Source organism: Camelus bactrianus, chromosome 1, assembly GCF_048773025.1.
Source record: "Camelus bactrianus isolate YW-2024 breed Bactrian camel chromosome 1, ASM4877302v1, whole genome shotgun sequence".
Lineage (NCBI taxonomy): Eukaryota > Metazoa > Chordata > Mammalia > Artiodactyla > Camelidae > Camelus > Camelus bactrianus.
Genome location: NC_133539.1, coordinates 132565056 through 132589211, shown reverse-complemented (window position 1 = coordinate 132589211; position 24156 = coordinate 132565056). Strand labels below are relative to the sequence as shown.

At 45.6% G+C, this 24156-nt stretch overlaps 1 protein-coding gene across 50 annotated transcripts in view; it reads right to left on the bottom strand.

The window, feature by feature from the left end:
• Window positions 1–24156, bottom strand: part of LOC141578987 (uncharacterized) — a 196294-nt gene that overhangs the window by 34636 nt on the left and 137502 nt on the right. For 40 of the 50 annotated variants that reach the window (XM_074373133.1, XM_074373137.1, XM_074373213.1 and 37 more), the window contains 5 exons: window positions 20884–21167; window positions 20284–20432; window positions 15644–16216; window positions 15287–15480; window positions 9231–9431 (listed from right to left, as the gene is read on the bottom strand). The gene's annotated coding sequence lies outside the window, so the exon portion shown is untranslated. Of the gene's footprint in view, window positions 1–9230; window positions 9432–14085; window positions 14255–15286; window positions 15481–15643; window positions 16217–20283; window positions 20433–20883; window positions 21168–24156 lie in introns of all 50 variants that reach the window. The other 10 variants (XM_074373099.1, XM_074373096.1, XM_074373075.1 and 7 more) reach the window with 9 other exon arrangements.

Sequence of the window (24156 nt, the reverse complement as noted above, 5' to 3'; positions counted from 1 at the left end):
ATTCAGAAAGGTATGTCCCAACATTTATTCTTATTGAAATAGCATATGTATTCAATTGTCTATACAGAAAATAGGTCCCATGATGGTGTTTAAGAGCTTTTTTGTGTATTGCAATATTTATTTTTAAGTGAAGACAAGGAGGGTGGGTATTACTCAGTTGTAGAGCACTTGCTTACCATGCACAATGTGCTGGCTTCAATCCCCAGTAATCCCCCCCCCAAAAAGTGCTTATTTAAAAATAAGAAAAAAGTTATAAAAAAATGGAGACTAAAAACCACTGCAATGTAGAAGCCAGAACTATAATAAAAAACATGTGTTTCTATCAAATACTGACTATATGTCAAACACAGGGACAACCACAAATCACCCCTGACAACTATCACGTGTGGTTCTCAGCAACCCTTCTAAGTAGACACGGATGAGAAGCCCAGCACTGCGGATGAGGAGACGGAGCTCGGAGGAGCCGGGGACGCTGACCGTCCTGCTCCCCGTGACACCACGTCAGCCCAGGACAAGTGCTGACAGAGCTGCAGTGAGGGGACATGCAGCTGCGTGGAAACTTCGGGAGCTGGGCATCCCAGAAAACACGAAAAATTGTTCAGTGAAAAACCAGCTCAAATATATTATATTGTGCCACATCCTTTAAACAGGGAACATGACTGATACTTTTTGATGCCTCATTGTCCTTTCCGCCATCATAAATTATTTGCCCTCTCAGCGTGACCAGTGATGAACTGGACCCCATATGAAGTGCACTCAGATGGCAGAGCTTTTAAAGCTGTTTTATGAAGTTTGTAAGACTCTGTCTATGCCTCACACAGGCGGTCATCCATCACTTCTCACCGGTGTGGACGTACCACCTGAAATCACTCCTTTCTGCTTTTTAAAATCCCTTCATCTAATCCAGAATTTTCAACAGCAAAGAATCAGCTCAACCACAGACAGTGAACAGCTTTTCACCAAATGGACTCGAACAGCCCATCGGACTACCTGGAAGCCCTTTTCTTTTATTAAACCCACTTCCGGGTACTTCATCATTTTCTGATTGGTGGACTTGGCCGCTGGCTGGCCTACTCAGAGAGCTCCCAGCCTCACATACGGGGATGTTTGAGGGCCCTGCTGTTTGGAGAAATCAGTGAGGAAGGCGGACATCCTCCAGTCAGGACTGCACGTGTAGAAGTGCCACAACGTGCTCAGAAATTATACCGTCAGCACACCTGGGCTCCCATGGACTGGTTTCACATTAACCAAACTCACGAGACACTGATGCAAGAAAACCAGAAACTTAACTTATTAATGTAACAGAATATGTGAAACTATGAACCAGACTGAAATATCAGAGTTCAACCATGAGTACAGTTTCTCCTCCACGGCCTAATCCCGGGCAGGCAGTAACATGGCAAACATGGACAGAAGCAGAGCAAGAAGGGTTTCTAGATTAACTCAATGGACTAAATTTCTGTTATACCAACAGATCTACTGCCTGAAAAACAATTAAAGCTAATCACGGTGCACTCTTCGTGGACAGTGGTTGAGACACGACTGTGAGCACCTGTGTAACTCTCCTTTCACTGTCCTTATTGGGCAAACTGATGCACAGAGGTACAGAGATCCAGGGATGCAGATACCTCTAAACACCCAAAGCCCATCCCTGGGAGCTTCAAAACCAGACAGCCAGGGTTTAAATACCAGCTCTGCCACTTACTAGCTCTGTGACCTTGGCCAACTTACACTCTGTGTGCCTCAGTTTCCACACTGTAAAACTGGGATAAAAATCAAACATTCCTTACTCGATTGTTGAGAAGATTGAAGGATTCATTTCTGTAAAACTCTCAGAAAAGAATGTAGCACATTATTGGTGCTCAACAAATGTCAACTTAATATTAAAGTGATTTACAAGTCTCCTTTCTAATCATCTTCTGTGTTTCCTGGCTAGAATAAGTCCCAAAGAAAATCCTTATTTCTCCTTTTATAAACTCTTGGGGAGCACCCTTCTGTTCCATACCACCACCTGTTTAAACTGAGGGAGGGGATGCCTCCTCCCCACTCCTCTTGGCCACGGAGAGTGCTTCTCCACACCACAGACCCATGGCCCACAGCTAGCCTTTATCACACTAACAGAGTGAGGTGTGAGTCCGGAGAGACAAGCAGGGTATGTGAAACCGTTCCTTTCCTTCCAGTGCTGGCCACACTTGGGAAGCACCCGGGATGCTCAGCTCCATGGCAGGACAGCCCTGTGCATGATGGGGCAGGCCCTCTCAAGGGAAGGCTCGCTGTGGCCCAGAGTTACCTGGGACAGGGTGAGTCTCTACTTCTGGGACACAGTATAATGACACGCATTTTCCCACAGCCCTGAAGTTCATGGAGAACGTGGCTTCATCAGTAAAAATGAAGACATATATCGCCTGCATACTCTTTTCTGTCATCTCTCAGTTGGCTGCTGGAGACAACATGTGTATAAGTATTGGATCCCATTAAGCCCCAACATATTTGAAGTAACAAAAAATTCTGTGGCTTAACGTTGGTTCAGGGCGACTGTGTAACAGTTCTGACTTTGCTGATGCTAAATTATGGGTATAGGAACTATCGAACCTCCTCAAATATCTTTCATCATAAAACCAGCTTTCCTTATTTTCCTGTTTCTTAGTAATTGCCAAAGACTATCAAATGATGGCTTCTCACAAAACAGTAGCTAAAGTTTATGAGCCCTCTTGACATACCCACTGTGGTAAACACTTTACATAATTTCTAATTCTCACAATTCTACAAAGCAGATATGAGCATCCCCATCTCACAGACGAGGGAAATCTCAGAACGAACTGACTTAGGCTCACGTGGCTCAGTGGCAGCGTGTGCACGCAAACCCAAGTCAAAAAACTACACCCCTTCCTATATGTACCAAATCTCCTACCACTAATTAACACACAGCGGCGGGGTCAATACTCAGGGAACCCAGTACACTTTTCAGCTTTAAGGTGCTCCAGAGGCCGCTTCTAGCTGTTTTATAAATTCCCGGCTCACTGGTTTCTAGCACTGGAAGAAAAGTCCGATTTTGCCATTGTTTGCACAGCAAGTCTGAGATGTTCACAGCGAGATGACAGAATAAAACTAAGATATAAGCAGAACAATTTTTCCAGGTAGACAGACATAATGTAGACTGTGCTATTCTGAAGCATTAAGCAAAGAAATCAAAATAAAATAACGTTGTTTAAGCTTTCTTTAACAAATAGGAAAATTAAGAAGGTAAGAAGGTGCAACAGCGCCACCTATGGCTAAAAAGACCTTCCAGGTTGCCGGGAAACATGCAACACAAAATTGCCTGTAGGATCAGAAACGAGAATCAGATCACTAAAAGCTTCTGTAGCACATACTGCACTTTGTTTCAGGGTAAGGGAGGGGTATTCAATATTTAATCTGATATTGCTAATACTCCTGAATATAAACAAAAGACATAGGCTTATGGAAACTCATCTTAGAGGAGGAAAGAAACCAGTCCAGCCTCTTCAGTTTACAGGAGCGGAGACTGAGACCTGGGATATGTCCTCCTGGCAATCGGCAGCAAAGCTCTCCTAGGCCTCATGTCTTGCACTGTAGCAAAAACCAACAGATCTTTACTAGGCCTATATTCATAAAAGTAACGTCTGTATTTTTCCAACAGTAGGTAATCTAAGTATCTTGCAAAATACTTCTCAAAGAGCCAGGAAATCGTAAAAGTTTGTTGAAATACAAAAACCTTTATTTACATATTAAAACAGCATGAGATTTATTCTATTAAAAAAGTTACATGTCAAATCAATGTTTTGATATTTTAAACCTGTTAAAAGTGCAAGAAAAAAAATCAAAATTTTCTTTAATCACAAAAGAGAGAAGATTATTCCCTGAAAATGATAAATGTGGATTTTTTTAAACTTAATGGATCTGGTCAGAATCCACGAATTTAAATGTCTGAGTGGATGTTACATGGTAACATGAATTCTCAGTTGTAACAATACACATTCTGTGTAAATAATCTTCAAGGTCGTCTGCTTAAGGCAATTTAACTAATCCCTGTCTCAATAGAATGATACAGATTTCATTAAAACTTCATAGTGCACTAAAAAAATAAATGAATCCTTGTTACTTTAAGCCATATTCATATATATCATATATATACATATTGAATATGCATCAGAAATAAGCCACCCCCTTTAGTATTCAGAGTTGATCCTTCTAAAATACCTGTCATTGTGACAGCACATTTTTATTAAGCACCTTTTGGGTGCTTTGTATACAAGGCGTCTAAATCTCACAGACAAGGAAAACGATATTACTCAAATTTCACAAATGAGGAAATGTACTTAAGCCATAAAAACAACTTACCTATTCATCATTAGGAAAGAAAAGAGTAATGATTTTACTTACAATATTCACTGACAATCTTTTCTTCCATACTACGACTACATAAAACAAATTCAGTCTTTCTAAGTATTTCTGTAATTAAGGGCCACTAGAGAAAAGCAAGTAACATCACTAGCAATGGTTGGACTTTCAAAGCCCACTTCTCTTTTACACTATAATTATTTTTATTGTTTTGTTTTTAGTGCTCACAGAGCACTAAAATTAAAAAAATATTAACTTTTTAACTCATTGCCTGAGAAAGCAACATTTGTGAAAATGTACAATTTTCATTTATGCCACTCTGTCTCACATTCTCACTGGTATCTCTCCTTTGAAGTCCTCATCAGGCTGAGATCACTAAAATTGGCCATTTATGGAGTCACAGGAGTTCGGGAAACCACTCAACGGGAGGCTGATTAGAGGAGCAATTAAAAATGCATCCTGTGCAGCCAGGGTTCCAGCACTGAGCTAGCCACTGCCAGCTGTGTGTAATTTGGGACAAGCTGCTCCATCTCTCAATCCCTCAGCTGCAAAAAAGGAGACAATGATACCTACCCTCAAACACATGCTATGAAGTAAAACATGAGGAAAGCATTTTAGCCTTAGGCAGGTGTCCATTCAGAGCGAGTTTGGTCATTATGATGATGAGGATGGGTGTTAATAAATTAAGCTAGACCAGAAAGTAGAAATCACCATAAAGGAGAAACATTTAAATCAATGAGCATTTTCTTTTGGATGGATTGCAGAATATTCTATTGATTTTTTTAATAAACCAAGATTTGTTCATTAATAATAGATTTACAGGTTCATGGACAAGTCTCCAGAAAAAGAATTAGAGGCCTCTAACCTCTGAATACTAAGAAAGTAAAGTTTAAAAAGAATTCTGGGGGAGATTATACCTCATTTGGGAGAGTATGTGCTTAGCATGTATGCGGCCCTCAGTTCAGTCCCCAGTAACTCCATTTAAAAACTTTTTTTTTAAGAAATGGAGAATTAAAGCAAACAGATAGAGGAATACAGAATTTTTTTAGAGACTCAACTCAGACTTCTGATGGGGAATAAAATATCCATTTCTCAGAGGAAATCTTGAAAACTATGTAAACTGGATCTGAGATGTCTAGTCTTTTAACATTATTCAAGAATTCATATTACCAAGACTTAAAACTACCTGATAACCCACAGTGGTTATAGTGATCATAACAGCTGCCAACACGGATCGAGCTCCGGCTAGGAATGCTCTGTTCTGACATCTCTGCCCCTGAGGCCTCACCAGGCTGAGAGCACTAACTTCGGACATTCATGAGCATCTCGTGTAAGTCCTCAATTTGTGCTTCTCACTCCCCCCTCACCAGGCCCTCTGAGGGAAACACTGTTATCATCTTCCCCACCCGCAGTTAAGGCCACTAAGGCACAGAGACTAAACCCGATCCAGGTCACACTGGCATTAAAGGACGTGTGTATTTCTGCTGTTTTACGTTTTACAAAGGAATCTGAGATATCAATTCAAGGGAGACTGTTAAATAATAAAGTCTGTATGGTCTCCACCTCAAAGAGCATATAATATAGATTCCTGATGTAGGATGAGGCTGCCACCACAAACTGACTCAGCTTGAAATTAATATCCAAGATGAAACAGCGAATACACGTAAATATTCACGATTGTCAACTCTACTCACGGGTCTGGGCCCTTCACTGCCTGAATGGCGGTGAAATCCCCACCCCTGTCAGGGAGGGAAGAGCGGCTCTTCCAGGTCGCACCCAGGCTTCAGGGGCTGTTTCCCCTCACAGACTGTCGTCAACGATTAAAAAGCTCTCAAGATTTTTACACCATGCAAAACTGAAAGTCATTTCTGCAGATGGAGCACTTTCTCAGGCTTAAACTATTTTTGCCTACACTCAGCAAGGGGGAGAAAAGAAACATGACTCTGCAAAGTCTCTGAGCCTCACCACTCACAGAAGTAGAACTGCCTCAGCACAAGATTACTGTTCACATTGCAGGGTGAGAACAAAATAAAGCCGCTCCAACCACAGGCACTCCCAGAGACAGCGCTCAGCAGTCTTCTGCACACTCACGGTTGTGCAGCCCTCATCACCATCTATTTCCAGAACACTTCATCACCCCAAAAGAATCCCCCTGTCACTAGCAGTCACTCCCTAACCCCCCTCAACCTAGCCCTTTGCAACCATCACCTGCTCTCCGCCTCTGCATGTGCCAATTCTGGGAATTTCAGATCACTGAAGTCAACAATATGTGGCCGTGTGTGTCTGCTTCCTTTCACTTAACATGCTCTTGTCAAGGCTCGTCCATGTTGAAGTGGTATCAGCATCTCTTTTTTTTTTTGAAAACGTTAAAGTTTATTAGAGGGTTGTAAGTACTATCAAAAAGAGTAGAGTGGAGCATAAGTGATTGTGTTTCAAAGATAAAAGGGCGTGTTGAGCAGTCAGAGTGGACTTCCCAGAAGAGGTGGCCTTTTTCATTTTCCTCTTTTTCTTTTTTATTCACTCTTACGTCTGAATAATGTTTCACTAAATGGAGATTCTACATTCTGTTCATCCATTCAGCAGCTATGTATGGACGAGGTCCAGAAGGATGAGTGTGTGAGGCGACTTGCAGGGATGGCATTTAAGCAAAGGGCAAGATGTGCTTTCAAAAAAAAGCCAACAAACAGAGGCGCAAGGAAATTCAGTGCGTTTCTGAGCAAAGTGCATTCTTGCTTCGGCAGGACAACCGTGCAGGGCTGGGGCGGATATTGGCAGGAATCACGGCGTGGGAGTCACCTGAGAAGACTCCCCACTGCACGCAGCTCAGCCAATTCTCCTCCCTCATCCTGTATTGTTAGAGCCATATTTCTAGGTTTCTCTTATTTCAAGTAATAGCACTTTAACTACGTATCTGATCATTTGCATCAGACCACTTTACATCCAAGGCACAGAAAATTATTCACTAACCGGAGCAGCTCCAGGACATAACGGTGATGGATTAGGGAGTCCTGCAGCATCCCAGCCTGCATGCACAAACCCCACATGTGCCCTGGTGATGTCCGGAAAATTAAACGCATGGAAATATCTCACTGCTGCTACACGACATCTGCCCTCAAATTGCCACAAACTCATGCTGGCAAAGCACTACTAAGCCCTCTCACTACAAAGAAAAAAAAAATGCTAAGAAGGCAAATTTAGGCTCTTCCATTGAAAACCAGCAACCATCAATGCCAGTATCTGAGTTGGAATGCTCCTGACTTCTAAAACCACTGCGCCGTTACTTTTCAAATGTGGAAGTCATATATGTATTCCACTTAGATGATATTACAGTAGGATTTTTCTTTTCAAAATTTCCAGTTGCAACATTAGCACAAGAAAGTTTATGTTTCAGCTTTAAAAAAATCAATTATCTTCCACTTTCTTAATTTTGAACCTATTATTATTTTATAAATGGAGCTATGCTGCATAATATAAACAAACTGTTTGAATTCTGCAAACAAGACCTTTATGACCTCACTATTTCAGAGCAAACTTTAATGGTGTTTTGAGAGGTGGGGCCTGGGGTGCTCACTAACAGCTCACTAAGGATGTGCTATTAAGTAATGCAAAGGCTCTAACTCCACATTAGCTCAGAAACCAAAGAAACTACACCAAAGCCTTACTTTATAATTTTTAAATTTTGCTATTCTTTGGAATATTAAATTTCTTTAAAGATATGATTTTTTTTGAGAAAGACAACAGCTGTATTAAATTTCCTCTCACCAAGAAAGCAATCTTTATCAAGAATAAATACCCCATGGAAATCGAAATGACAGGAGGTTTCTAGCTAAGTGAACATGCAGATCTGAACAGAAATCTAAATCCTATCAGATCTCACTCGAACCAGCTCAACAAAGTCCTGGGCTACCCTGGAACTTAGCTCTTCTGTTCCAAAAGTTGGCTGAGCTAAGATCATCACACAAGGAAGGGAAGGAGAGAAGAGGAAAGTCCACCTGGCAGCCTCCATCTCTTTTCTTCCAGCCAAAAGTCGCCTCTCGGGCGACCCCGATAACAAGCCCTCCCCATAAGGAAATCCGGCATCCACACTGCCCCAGCCGTCCCCAAGCAGCCCAGACGCCCCTCTCCCAGCCTGTGAATGGTGTTTTAGTGCCCCCCCCAGTTGGTGGCACCCTCCCCCTCTTCCCTGCTACACACACACACACACACACAGCAACTGTAGCCTTCCCAAATCACAAAGTTGATTACATCACCCCACTTCAAACCCTTCAGAGGCTCCCTGGTGGAATTCTAGCCCCGCCCCCAACACTGCTCACCCAGCCTCACCCCAGTTCCCAGGTCCCCAGTGACCTCAGGGATCCCCTGTCCTGCTCCTACTTCCCACTTACCTCCAGGCTCATTTTGATTGTTTCCCAAGGAAGACTTCCCTCCCTCCAACCTCCGCAACTTGTTCCTCTATTCCTAGAACATTCTAGGCTAAGTCAACTTCTGACACTGCTAAGCTCACAAGAAGCAAATACATTTTGCTTACTAATGTGGGTCCACCCACTCTCCCCTAGACACACAGAAGTGCGCGTGTTATGAATAAATGAATGACGGGGTGGGTCTCAAAGGGACAGACAGACCTGCTCTCGCCCGTCCCGACCCTTCTGTCTGTAGAATATCAGAAGCAAAACCAGAAGTACCTTTCCTGAGGGTCACTTCCTGCTGACACCCTTCACTGCCTCCTGTGTCAGTTCTAGTAAAACCCAAACTCTTCGAAAGCCCTTCACCCCAGGCCCTCTCCAGTGTCCTCCCCAGCAGGGGCACCCACAACCCTGGACCACACATGGCACTCTCCCCGATTCCCCACCGCACAAGCCTCCAGGCCTCACCCGGGCTGCTCTGCCACATGAGCCACAGTCTTCATGCTTTCTACTGGCTGACCCTTACTCTGTCTTCACAAATGAATGTAGAGCCCATTTCTTCCAGGAAGTCCTCTCTGATAATATCCTTTAGGTCTTGGCAGGTCTCCCTCTGTAGCAGCACTGCATGGTGACCAACTGGGTGTTTGCTTGCTCCTTTGGGACCACGACCTATTGGGGGCCACGTGGGAAGGAGTGAGAGATTACAAGAGGGGTGGGAGAAGCAAAAAGCAAAAATCACAGCTGAAGTCCCAAATTCAAGGATTCTTTCTCAGAAAAAGGATAAAATATTTCACATGAGTGCAATTTGGCTACTATTTTTGTGGCTTGCGGAAAGCAAGGGCTTGGTGTTCTAGTCCAAAACCCGGGTTACATGCAAAGAAATGTATATATTCATATCCAAAGGAAACCAGAGCTGCTCAACAACAGTTTCCAGTCAGAATTGAAAGGAATTTTGATAAAGGCAATGTCTCTCTCTCTCTCTTCTTTCTTTTCTGGCATCATATAATTTTAGAAGTATTTGCGTGACTAAGAGATGGCTACAGCCCGTGATTCTGCACTGGAGAGATTGGGCTGAGGAAGCCGAGATTACATTCACTGTATAAATGCAATCACACCAACAAACTGACAAGTTCCCTTGTGGAGGAGCTGATGTTCCAAAGGAGGCAAACTTATGCAGTAAGAAAACTCTAAATAAAAAGTAAGAAATTCAATGTTCTGTACTCAATTTCATTAGCTATATGGGCCACTACCTGATAGTATATCTTGTCTAATGAAACCCAAAAATAAATTGTGAACGTTGATTTTCTTCATCTGACTGTTTTATGCTAAATTTGGATATCAAACCCACAATCCATACGGACAGCTCAGGCCTATGCTGCAGCACAGCTACATCCCGTAGAAGAAAGTCTATCAAGGGAGAACTGGAGAGTTTCCCTTCAGAAGCTGCTAAGTCTGGTTTTGCACCTATACATCATTTCAACCACTTCATCGTCAAAGGAGTAAGACCTTACCTCTGTGGGGCGTAAAGCACTGCGGTGCTTCAGAACTATCAAAGAACACTGAGCTTTGTGAATCAGTCCTGAGGCACTTAAATCGTACTTTTTCTGAAAGGCCCCAAAACTGACCCACTTCACCATTTCAAGTACACCAGGGAGGTACCGGAATTAGTGGAGAAAACACGCCCTTGAAGTCTGACAGGACCCTGCTTGAATCCTGTTACAGTATTTACTACCCTCTAAACGGACCAATAACTTAACCCCTCTGAGAAGGCTTGCCAATCCGCAAAAGGGGGCTGCCACCGCCCACTTGGGAGGCATGGATGTGAATGCAACACGCAAGTAGGGCGGTCGACTGGTACCTGACGCGGGGACTGGCTAGTTTCCCTCCGCTGCCCTTGTCCCCCTTTAAACTTGTGCTGTTTCCCCGGTACCAAACGCCCGGAATAGACTGCCCGAATATTCTGTGTATCCCTGGATACATGCCTTACCGTTAGGAGGCCAGAAAAACAACTGCCTTCTCCCCAGTCACTATCAATATTCTTAAGATTCTGGATTTTTTTAACCTCTATTTTGCAGGGAGACTATTCCAGAATTTTTCAAGCACCATTCTCCAGGTTGGCTCCCCTCCCAGCGCCCATCCCTTCTCACCTCAGATCCTCTGTCTGCCTTCTGTTCATTGGAAAGCGAGTCAGGAAGAGCGGGGACTCCCTAGGCCTCCTTCCCTCCCTGATATGTTAGTGTGACTACCTTCAACACACACCCCACTCCAACTCCAGCTTCTGAGGAGTCTACCCTCCCGGACCCTGCAGACTCTGCAACTTCCCAAGACACACACGTGGCCAAGACCCTCCCTTCAGATTTCTTCCTGGCTGGCCCTGCCCACCCCCCGGCCCCTTAAGGATAAATGACATTGCCCTGAAAAACCTAAACGCCACTGACTGACACACCAAAGCTGCATGGTCTGGGCTTTCCTCCAACCCAGGCACAGCCCTGCCCCCCCTCAGCCTCAGTCTGCAGCTCTCAAGATGATCTAATTCACATGCGCGGCTGTGAACACCAGCTAAGAATGACGCCTCCCAACGTGTATCTCTAGTCCGGCTCCTTCAAATCAGCCCTAGGCTCATAGACCCGAGTGCCTCTATGAAGTCCTAACTTGGATGAAAAATGGCATCTTAAAAATGCCTCATGTCCACCATTTACTCTGGAATTCAATTTCTGGCAGGTACCTCCCATGCTCCCCATTTTAGTAACAGACCCAGCACTCACCTATGTGTTTGAGGTCACATTCAATTTCCCCTGTTCCCTCCCTCCAGCCCTGGCCTGGAATATTAGTCCTGTCATTTCCGTTGCTAAGCCCATCTCAAGTCTGGTTCTGCAGGGACCACGGCCGGATCCCCACAAGCTCACAGCAAGGTGCACTGAGTCACAGTCCTCCGAAGGGTGCTTCCTGGAGGGGGAGGCATCTCCTGCCGCCGGTCACCACAGAAGGCACTGGATTCTCACAAAGGAGGCTCTGGAGAAGGGACTCAAGGTTCTCCCGTGATCTGAGATTTGATGGTCCCGAGGTCTGGCGGAGCTCCTATTAGCAGACACACTTGCCACTGAGCAGATGAGGATGGAGGAGCCCAAGCAAGGCTGTCCTCACTCCGACCCCTGGGCTCTCGGGAGCCACGGGAAAGGCCTGTGTCCAGGGCACAGCCCAACAATCACAGATCCCAGCCTGCATTTGCCTACCCGGACAGCCTAGACTCCTTCTACTTGCGAGACTTACTTCTGTTCTGTTCCCCCCCAGAATGTGATGGACTCTTTCAGAATGTCTGGCCTGTCTCAAGCGAGACAAAGTGAAGAATGAAGTGTTCACATTTGGACTAGAGCATGAAAGGAGAAACAAGACCTCATGATCTGCATGATGGTGGTGGCCAAACTCTTCCCCTGGGTGAGATGAAAAAGGGTGGGGGTGAGAATCCAAGGTCTTAGATTGGCCAAAGCATCTTCCTTCATGGCTGACTGGGGTTTGGAGACACACTACCGCAAACTAACGACACGGCTGTCAGTGGGGGACGTCAGCTGCAACAAACACGGAGTCAGCTCTTTAATGCCAACATGGGTTAAAAGAAAAGGCCGGTGCACGGAGGCCTGCACGGCTGCTGAGGCAAACCACAGACCCGGCTCTGAATGCCCACTGGCTGGAGCAGAGAGGAAGCTACGGTCCCTTTAACAGTCCCTGTGTCCACCAGATCCATGTAAGCCAGCTACTTAGGAGAAGTACATGTTGTCCTGATACTCAGAAAAACCAGCCTCGTAAAGGGAACAAAAGAGTGGCATGGATTTTAGACCCACTTCTGCCCCTTTATGAAGGCAAAATAAAGTAAATGGCAGGGGGAAGTTGAATGCAAAAAAAAAAAATTAAATAACCAAACGGTGACTGATTCCTCCAACAGTGTCCCCTGCAGCTGCTCACCCCGAAGCCTGCCACTTTCTCACCAGTGACCGCCGGTCAGGAAGCGCCGTCACGCACGTCACACAGAGACAGCCAGGAACGCGTGCTGAGCACGTTTGTGTAAAAGCAGGAACCGAGCAAGATGCTGCAGACTTTGACTTGACAAGTTTAAATACTCCATGAAAAGAATCACTCAACAGCCGCCTAAATCAATTCGCATCTCACTTCTTCAAAACAATTAAACTAATTGAATAAGGGTGCATTTGTCACCAAATAAAAGGAGGACCCAACAGGTTCCTCAAAGTAAAGATTTTAACAGATATCAAACACCAGTGGGTGATGTGCTAACAATCAAATATTCCAAAAAATTAGAAAATAACAAGATGACTAGGATAATGCATGGATCAAGGCACCTGAAAAGTTTCTTCTCTTTAAAGCGATGGAGACAGCACGGAGGGCGATCTAGCTATTTCTAATGCAGGATATGCACAGCCACCTTTTTAGACGCAACTGCGCGGTACAAGAGAAAAAGGAATAAAGAAAAAGGAAAGGAGGAACAAGCGAAAATTAGAAACACACAAGAACAAAAATGACTTTGACAGCATGTACAAGAATTTACGTGAGTGTGTGAGGCCAGGGACGCAGGGACGGTGAGACCCACCCTCACCTCCTGCTCCAGGGAAGGCAGGAGCCTGAGGGGAGCGACGCTGCTTGGGGACACCAACGTGCTCAGCGCCCCTAACCAAAACTCAACATACATGCATCTAGGCAGCTTTTAAGCCAGAAAATGTGGTCGCATTACAGGCTGGACAGTTTTACTCACTCCCAACGTGAGTAGCAGGAGAGAATTAGTCTCTGCTCCTGCACCAAAGCATTGTTTTAAAAATTAATGACTGTGGAATAGTAAAAGCAACAATGGAGTAAAAGTGACTGGAGGAGAACGTGCTTGACCCGGGCTCACTGGCCGCGTTATCTCACTGAAGTTCAGATGCTGGCTGAGCCCTTATGGTACCAAAACAGACAGATCCACCAGGAGGGAGTTTAATGCGCTGCTGTATTTTGATGCCGAGAGCCATGCCTGGTACACGAGGTTCTGGGTAAACAATGGTGACAGTGTCAACACTATGGGCTAAGCACACATCCAGCTACTCCGCCAAATCCCAAGGGCAGACTTCAAAAGGCAAATACAAGCGGGAATTCTCTGGTGGGTCTGCAGACTCAGAACCAAGCAGTTGCTGAGCAAAAATGTCACCAGTGCCTCCTATGACAAAAGAGGAGGCACTGTCCATGGGGCTTGGGCAGGGCTCCAGGCTTCCACTGCTCACCCACCAGTCTGTCCAGGGGGAGAACATGGTCCCTGCTTACGTTGCACTGATGCACCTACCTTGACTAACGCCTGGGGGCTCAGCAGGAGGTGACATGTGAGGTGAACGGAGCCAGCCTCTGTGTAGCCCGGTGCTGGCAGCTGTGCCCACAGCAGTGCCCAGGCACCTAAACCTGCCACCTCATCCCCAAGGAGCAGAAGGGTGTGCGGACGTCTAGATCACAGAGCCCTGTGAGGACAAATACAGATCATGGCCACTACATGTCTCACCCCTTACTAAAGTCATAGAGGTATGTCCGGGAGGAACAGAAAATTCATCCAGAGCCCGCCAGGCACCACACGCAGGTGGGAATCGGGCCCCATGTGCCTCTCACTCACAGGGCTGGTCTGGACTTTCTTTTTATCAATTCTCTGGCATCTTCTCCTCCAACTTACCAACAACCAGAAAGTAGGATTTGATCTTAGGTAAGTTCAAGAATCACAGAGCACTGCCTCCACAGTGGGCCCGTGCCAGGTCCTCCGACCGTCACCTGTGGTACCGCCATCAGCGCCCTCCAGACTCAAGGCCCGAGGCCGTAGGCCATGGGGGCACAGCTTCCCTCAATCTCCCCAGCAAAGGGGGACCACCTCTGGGCAAAGGCATCTCACCTCTTCTGCCCGAGGGAAAGCATGATAGATACACGGGGAAACAGAGCATAAGGTGGGGAGGTAGTAAGCCCAGGAGAGCTCGTCTGCACTTCCAAGGCAAAAGTGGGGCCGTTGACTTAATCACAGGGACAAAGTGAGGATGAATCTTTCCCTGCTTTGTCTCATACTCCGTGATACGCCTTTCCCTGCATAAGGAGTTCATCCGGAATTCCCTGGAGGTGTTTCTGATGTCCTAACTTGGCATGCTGGCTGTCGGGGAGGAAGAGAGGGCCTGAACCCAGCAGGTGCTGGGCCTGGGAGGCAGGAGACACCGGCTCCAGACACAGCTCAACCAGCATATCGTTCTGCCTCTCGGGATTCAGCATCTCATTTATAAGCAAAGGGATGAGACTGTCCCAGGACAGGCTGCCTAACAAAATTGAAATGAAAGCCATGTAAAGAAAGCTTTCCAGTTGCCACATTTAAAACGGTAAACAAAGAAACAATCAAACAAACAAAAAAACAGATACTAGAAACTAATTTTAAGAACAGATCTTACTTAATCTGCTGTATGTAAAATACTAACATTTTGACATGTAATCAATATATGAAAGTAACAAGATTGTTTACATACTTTTTACTAGACAAGTCTCAGCGTCTGATGTGCATTTGACCTACAGCACATCTCAGCTCAGACCAGCCTCTTCCCCAGCGCTCATAGCATCAGTGGCTGTGGCTACTCTATTGGACAGCAACTCCAGGGGTCCCACCAGGGGTCTTGGCTGAAAAGCGGGAGGAAGTCTCCACACTGACCCTAAAAGGATATCTCTGAAACAAAGGCAGATTCAATTTTAAATGTTTGTAAACCGTCGGGCTACACCTCCCTCCGCCCTTGGCTACAAGACAGCCCTCTTCCTTGCTGATCACTTCCTGGATGTAGGGAAGGAACCCGGCACACAGCCAGGGTGGCCGGGCCTACAGGTAGACTTACCTGCTGTCTGTGTCCAGTCCCATGAAGTCCTCCTTCTCAAACAAGTTGCAGAGGAGGGGGATCCTTTCCCCAGACTTGTCAGGGGCCCCATCCAGCCACTTGGACTTGAGCAAGATTAACAGTGACTCAGTGAAGTCCTCGATCCTCTTCTCCACCACCCGGCAGTCCTCGTAGTTTGAATGCCACGTTGGTGCGTGGCTGCTCGGCTACCTCCCCATGCAGCACAAAGACAAAGAGCTGAGAGTCATTAAGCGTGGTGCCATACAGCTCCTCTGTACATGGAGCTTCTCGAAGGCCTTGGCAGAGAGGCAGTCGGTAATGGTGACAAGGCCCACGACAGTGCGGTGTGTCTGGAAGTCACTCCACGCATTCTCGAACGCATAGTGGTGCCTGTAGTGGATACAGAGTGCCCACTGGGAGCCGCACGGGCTGATCTGGCTCACCAAGGAGATTCGTTTATAGATGCAAAAGAAATTGTCCTCTGAAATGATCCCCACGGGTTGGACGACCACAGGGAGAGTCTCGTATTCCTCAGCACACTGCACGTAGTCAGGGATGCTCATGTTGCAGGCCCTGCCGAGAGGGGAGAGGAGATCAAGGTAAATACTGTGCTGTGGGCTGCGGGCGCCTCTGGGTTGCGGTGACCTGGTGTGTACAAGCCAGAAGGCAAGGGAAGCACAAGCAAAGCCGGGGGTACAGTTTGTCCTCAGAGTCTGTACATGGCTACCGTAGCTCGGATCACATTACCCAGCTTTTGGTCTAGGCTTCCTGCCCACGCATAGAAGGGTCATTTCTTGTTTTATGTTTCCAAGCACCTAGCAAGACCCTGATGCAAAGTCAGTGCTCAACACCGGAATAAAGAAATGAACAAAGGAAATGCTTTCCCCACCCCCCTTCAGCAGATTATAAAGAAAAGAACCGCAGTAGGATCAAAAGATCTGGATTTCAACACCAATTTATTGGAACCCCTAAACTGCAGAATAATGGATAAGAAAACTTGCCTTGGGGAAGAGGGTACAGCTCAGTGGTAGAGCACATACATATCATGTACGAGGTCCTGGGTTCAATCCCCAGTACCTCATTTTAAAAAATGAAACAAATGAATAAACCTAATTACCCTTCTCAAAAAATATTTTTTAATTCAAAATTCAAAAAACACCTTGCAATTGACACAACATTGTAAACTTGACTATACTTCAATTTAAAAAAAAAATCCTTGCCTTACAAGAATATATCTGGATTATGGAAGTTTGCAAATGTAAAATGCTAGGGTACCACCTGCATAAAGAGGTGGGACTGTACAAATTTACTATCCCTCCTTTATGAGCTATATTTCCTTTGGGCGGTGTTATAAACACTCAGAGCTAATTTTCTCAGATTAAAAAAAACAAAACAATACTTGATTCTCAGTACTGCTGAAGAATCAGATAAGCCTGTGAAAGCATCTGACACACAGAGGTTACTCAATAAATGTTTGTTGAATGAATGAATAAACAAGCAAAGTGAATGCTGCTCCCTGCCACAGAACATCATAATGGTACTTCCTGGAAATCCCAAGCCCACGTTACACCCGACTACACACTAAACATGTGGGTGACCTTCGCAGGCCTGTGTGTTTCTCTAAGCCCCAGTTTAATCATAGATAGAAATGAGGGCGATAACACAAACCTCAAAGGGTTAGTGAGTCAGTAATGAAATGTACCCCAACTATGCAAGATGGAACCATTAAGGAAAATTGGGAAAAGGGTCCATAGGCCCTCCGTATATTATCTCCTACAAGTACAGGGGAACCTACATTATATCTCAAAATAAAAAGTCCAATATTTTAAAGAGGCTATTGAGGTTAAATGAGCTCATTGTCTCAAATAAGGGACACACAGTACAAGTACAACAATGCCTAGCCCATGAGATACACTCAGTTAACATTCCCACTGAACCCACTGGTCCCTCCAACTTCAGAGCATGAGGATGGGTCCTCGTGGACAAAGGCCACTGCACCTGAAGCTAACAAAGTTAATGGTCCCCACTTCCAAGAGCCCCTGTCACCACCCTTGTTCTAATTTTCTATTTGTAATATTTTTTTTTATTTAATACAAACCCCCAATTGCATAGCCTTCAGGTCACCAAAACCTGACCACAGAGATCATGATGGCAGCCCTCCTTGTTTAAACAATAAAATGAAAAGCCATTTGCACAAGACCTCTGTGTAAATATACTAGGGAACTTCATCTTGGACTGAGGAAGAGGACTGGGGAGGAGGGGGCGATCTGGGGGCACAGAGAACTATGGGCCACCTGTCCCACGATGGACTTTAGACTCAACCCTCACCCTCCAGGTAATTCAAAATACACACCGACAGAGTGCTATGGACAAGATTTTTTTTAAAGGAATCCCTGACTCCCTAGCAGGTCTTGTTTCTACCGAGACACAGATGGCTTATGTGTATAATGTTTCACAAAAGCCTTAAAATATTATCACCCCAACTTGACACATTAAGAAACTGAGGTAGAGAAGTTTATCATATTGTACAAGATTAGAGAGAGGCCACGTCAGACACCGTATTTAAACCCAAGCCCCTGTTGCAGGGCTCACACTAGAAATTGTGACATGCTGCCCCTTTCCTGCCCTCTCCCTGCAATAAATTTCTGAAGAGTCTTTTCTGTGCCAACTGGAATCACAATAACTTCAATTTTCCACAAAGAGCTATGTCACTCCCTGGAGGACATATCAAAATCTAAAGGGTTGGGATGGGAGGAGAGATTTGCATTTTCTGTTTCTCAAAGGAAACATGGCTGTAAAAGAAACTGAAAAGCACTTATCTAGTCTAAGCCCTCATTGTGCAGAGAAAGATACGGAAGTTCAGAAGAGATGAGGAAAGGGACTTATTAACAAATATTGCTTCAGCGCAGCATCATGCCAGCCCTGGGCACTGCTGGGGGAGGATCTGGGAGGCCCAGGAGAATGAGTGTTAGAAAAAGGAAAGAGAAGAAGCATACAAGGCCCCGTCTCTACAACACCATACCATGAAATTCCACCAAATTTCCCAGTATGGGTGCAGCCAACATTAAGGTGGGCTAAACAGAATATAGAAACCTGGAAGTCTCAACCATAGTGCAAATTCCAACATTTACTCTGCTTTTTTCCCCAGTTCAAGCATCAACTCAGTGGGCACTCTGTTCCAGGGAGTACACGAGGCCTGGTGTTCTCCCAAGTACAAATCTCTATTACGTGTGCAAACCACAAAAAGGCCCACCAGAAGAAAAGTGACCACAGATAAGATGGAATTACTGAAGCTGAAAGCAGTCAACCAGCGTATGTTACTAGGAAAAATGATGCTGCTAGAAATGGACTCATAGACTTAGAAAGCAAACTGTGGTTAGCAGGCAGGAAAAGGGGGATTAGCAGATACACATTAATAAATATAAAATAAATGACAAGGACCTACTATATAGCACAGGGAACTATATTCCATTTCTTGTAATGAGTTGTGCTAAAAACAATCTAAAACATATTTATATACATATGCATATGTTTATAACTGAATCTCTACTGTACACCTGAAACTAACATTGTAAATTGACTACACTTCATTAAAAATAATTTTAAAAAATAAGTACAAATAAAATCAACGCCATTAAGATAAAATTAAAGAACACTCTTATCCCCTTAGCTGTAGGTGGTGAAGAATTCTGGTTACAAGCACCAAGTCCACTGGATCACTCCAGCACGGACTGTCACTCTTTCTGACCATCAGACAGTCACTTGGGTTCACTGAGGTTACTTTTCTCTTCTGTGAAAAGCTACAGTGACAACTAATGATGTATAGAATCTCATCATTCACAAGCCCAACAATTAGTGAGGACTTCCCATGGGCCAGGCTCTGGAGAGATGAAAAGATAGGGTCCCAGATATATTCAAGGGTAGAAGAAGTTTGTGCCATAAAGACAATTATTCTTCCTGTTTTGATAGACAGATTCAATGCAATTCTGATTAGAATTCCTACCAGACTTTTCATGGAATGTAACAAGTTAATTTATAGTCAGGAACAGCCAAGAAAGTTCTTTAGAACCACCACTGGGGAGGGGTGGATAGGTCATTCATTTCCACTGTTCTTTCTGAAGTGATGAAAACGTTCTGGAATAATAATGGTTGCACCACTGTGAATATGCTAAAAGCTGCTGAATTGTACCATTTAAATGGGTGGAATTCATGGTGTGTGAACAATATCACAATAAAGCTGTTATATGAAAAAATATTCCTTGACAATTATTTTTCCCTCTATACAACTAGTCTACCCCACTATTTAAGAAAAACAAAAAACCAAAACAAACTAAACTGTGCCAGGAGCTTTTTAGGACTGCAATGTCCCTGGGTCTCCAACGCCTCTGGTGGTGCTGTTCCTGTTAACACACACTAGCTGGGCTGGGCTAGTTAGTGACTGTAACTATGTTTTTAAAATCGACGGTCACATGTTTCACCCTGGGAGACGGAAGGAAGGAGCATGTCACAGCCTCATGCCTTCAGCTCATTTTTAACTGAACCAAGCCGTGCTTTCAACACTGTAATCCCTGGCACTATAAAAACACGTGACATCAACAAGCACCGCCATCATAACACCTGAAATTGTTCAAGGTACTTACCTGGGGCAGAAACACTGAGGGGGGAGACGGAAACTCCCTCAGCACTGGCGCTCACTTTTCCAGACACCATCTGGAGAAACTGGGCTTTACAGCTTGAGGCACTAAGCCCGGGAAGCAGCGCGCATGCCGCTGAGCTGGTCCTCAGGGAGCTGGAAAGGGAGAGGAGGGCAGCCCCGGGGTCGCAGGGCAGGGAAAGCGGGGGTGGGGACGCGGGCTGCAGCCCCGCTCTGAGGCCAGACCCAGCCCCAGCCGCCCGCCCCCGTTTGGGTCCGCAGAACCCGCCTACCCGGGACACAGCCCTCCCAGGGGCAGGGACGAGCCTGCGGCCAAGGTGAGGAAGCCCGGGAGGAGAGGACTCGTGGGCGGGAGAGGGGAAAAGGTCGCCAGCCGCGGACTGAGGGGAGCCCGGCTGGGGCGAGAGGCGGCAGGTGCACACCTGGCCCTGGACAGCTGTGGCCCTGGCGCCGGGGTAGGTGGCGCGGGCAGAGGGGTCTGGCCCGAGAAATTCAGCTGAACACAGGCTGACTCGCGCCCTCGCGGGCTTTGACGCGAGGACCGCCCTCCCGCAGACGCCTGACCCCTTTCCCGGGAGCCCCCCACCTTGCATTTCCACAGCCAGAGGCCCCGGCCCCGGGCAGGAGCTAAAGGCCTATCGGTCGACAGAGCTGAGAAGACTTTGGGGCCGATTCCCAGCTCGGAGTTGGGGCTTCCAACCCCCGGTCCAGCTGGCACTGACTGCCCATGCGCAGGAGGGCCAGAGATCCTCTCTTGGTTCTGTGATAGAGGCTGGGATATCGAGGGAGGGAGAAGATGGGGGGAGGAGGAGAGGAGGGGAAAAGTGGAGGGAGACAGATGGACAGGAGGAGCAGAGAGTAGGTAGGGATCTGGAGAGGGGAGGGGAGTAGCGGAGATATAGAGAAAAAGCTTTACTTCTGGGGCACCCCGAAGGAGGCGGCCGACCTGACTCTGTACCATTCTGTAACCCTTCAAGGCCCTCAGCTCAAGTTTTACCTCCCTGGTCCAGCCCTCCAGGCGATGCCTCTGCTGAACCCCTACGGGGATCACACCCGTTGTCCCCACTTGGAGCTGGGTTTCCTGTTGCTCTGGGAACCAAGCACCAGCAGATGTTGTCTCTCAGAACTACCTTGGGAAGTGTACATATTCCCCTTTTACAGGCTGGGAAAAAGGCAGGCACGATCTCTGCCTTAGCTCCACTGTCCCAGGTGTTGGCATTGCGGGGAGCGGGAGGTACAAGATCAGAGCCCCAGACAGAGCAGACTGCCTGAGTGTTGGTGCATAGTCCCATCCCTCCTGGGTAAAACACACCTAACTCAAGTGGAACCATCAAGGGCTCACAGTAGTTTCCTGGGTGTGGGAGAGCTGTCCTCAGTTCCAGTGCCCAGCTTGCTAGGTAGATAGGAGTGTTACCGAGTCCAAATTCATTCTCCTCAGTGAAGGACAGGCCAATAAGTTGGGAGACCCGCTGCTGGGGCATGGAAAAGCAAGTTTCTGTAGAGCTAGATGGCAAACTAATGTCCTGGAAAACCATCTCCCCAAGTCAGAATTCAGGCTCCTTTCCTACGTGCTTGGTTGTTGCAATCTTCATGGTGTAGGAATTCCTTGTTGTTAGAATCATTTGTTCTTGCAGCTATCTGCCTGGGTCAAATCTCTGTAAACCTCCAACAAAACAAACGTTATTTTCTATTCTGTAATTTGTTATCTTTTTATGAATGGAAAAGTGTTAAATATCCTTAAAGGTCAGAGCCTTCAGAATAGGCTCTTCTGTATATTTCAGGCTCTAGGCAACATTGTTTTACAAGCAAGATGAAGCCTAGGAGACAGAGCAAAGGGTTAAAGTCAAAGGAACAGATCTAATATGGAGTCAGGTTTGTTTTTTTCTATTACCGAGGCAGAATCCACTTGAGGATTTAAATCCCTTTAAGTTAAAAATAACTAAAACTTTAAAGGAATTTACATACATAGGTGGGAACGTGCATAGCATATCTGGAAAAGCACACAAAGGTTAGTAAACAGTGGCATCTCCAGGGATGGCTGGAAGAACAGGGGTCGAGGGAAAACTTCTTTCACTTGTGTATTTTTGTGCTGTTTGAATTGTTTTTAACCATATGCATGTATTTCTTTTTCAGTTTAAAAAAAGTGTAATGGAGCAAAAGAGTAACATCTCAGCAAATACAGCAGCCATGGAATCACTGAGCCATCAATTTGATTTCAGTCAGGAAGCATTTATTGACTCTCTCCTATGTGCCCAGTGCTGTTTTAAAACTTCTTTTATTATTATTAATTTTATTATTATTAATAATATTATTATTGATTTTATGAATAATATTATTATTGATTTTATTTATTTATTATTCTTATTCTTATTCTTATTCTTCTTCTTCTTCTTCTTCTTATTATTATTATTATTATTTTATAAAATAGCAACATGCTATCCCTCACCCCTGCCCATGGCTGGTGGAAAACCAACTGAGTTTTTATTGAGTTGTTTTCCAAGGAGTAGAGATGAGTTATAAACTGAACACATCTTCAGGGCAAAACAGGTGGAGTGGTTTTACAGCACGCCAGACAGCTATGAAGGGTTTTCAATAGAGGCACCCAGACGCTGTGAGAGAAATCCTCCAGGACCCTACAAAAAGCTGCCCAAACTTCTTTCTCCATGGTACTATTGAAATAGGAAAGAACAAATCTGACTCCATAGTAGATCTGTTCCTTTGACTTTAAGAAAGCCAAGTTAATACGCTCCGGTCTTTTCATGGGTTATGATGTCACAGAGGAGATGGACAGGTTAACAAGGGACGACTCTGCAGTGATCACGGAGCCGGGGAGCGGGATGGGCAGCAAGATGTTTGACGCAGCCGCAGCTGGGATCGCGCTTCTAGGCAGGAACCCACAGTCACCTCGACAAGGTGTCAAACACGTGTGTCCACATCCTCATCACCTGACATGTATTAACGAGAAATGGAAACCCATAAAATGACAATAACCTTGGTGGATATACTGTCCAAATTGCAAAGTCACAGTTTGACAACTGGCCATCCTGGTTCCCTGGGATTCATTCTTGGAGAACCTTAAAAACCACTCCTCTGTCCTCAAGAAGTGCTTTCTAGTTGTCCGATCTTTGGCTCAGGGATACAGCACTTTCAAGTGAACTTCAATGTCTCCACAGATTTGACTGTCTTTCACCAGTTTCACGTGTCCATTCTAAAGAGGCCTGAGCTAAGTCCATCCTCCGTAAGGTCGATTCCCTCCAGTGACTACTCATTGAGCCTGCAATTAAAAGTCAACTGAACAAGGCTGTCTGTCCTCAGCTAAAAAGTTCACCCACCCTTCACTGCTTTCTTAATCTCCTCTCCTGGCTAATTGCAACAGACTAACACCTCCCTCTACCAAGCTCCCCAACTATGTCAGTTTGTCTCCCCAAAGAGAAAGTAAGGTCCATAAAATAGGAGACAACTCCATAGTTGTTGCCGACGAAATGAATCACAGAGCTGCTGTGGTGCAAAATGTCTCCCGAGATTCGGGTTCCTTTATTTTTTATACCATCTACACAAAGGAGTAACTCTTGCCAAGCACAGACAGTAAACATTTTTTAGGTTGACGCATGTGCACTACATCTAAGGCTACTTTATCTAATTACACTGAGACTCTCCTGTTCCCAGGCCTGTTCCTTTTGAGGAACTAATAAACATTCTTGTCTGCAAGCAATGTTTCCCCTGGGAATGGGCAGAGTCCCTTGGCAGGAATTTCTGTTTGCAGATAAGTCCGGTCACTTCTGTGAAATGTCCCGCGTGCAGGCACATCCACAGCTTCTATGCTAAGTTTCCTTCACATAGTTACCTCTGAATTCCTAGC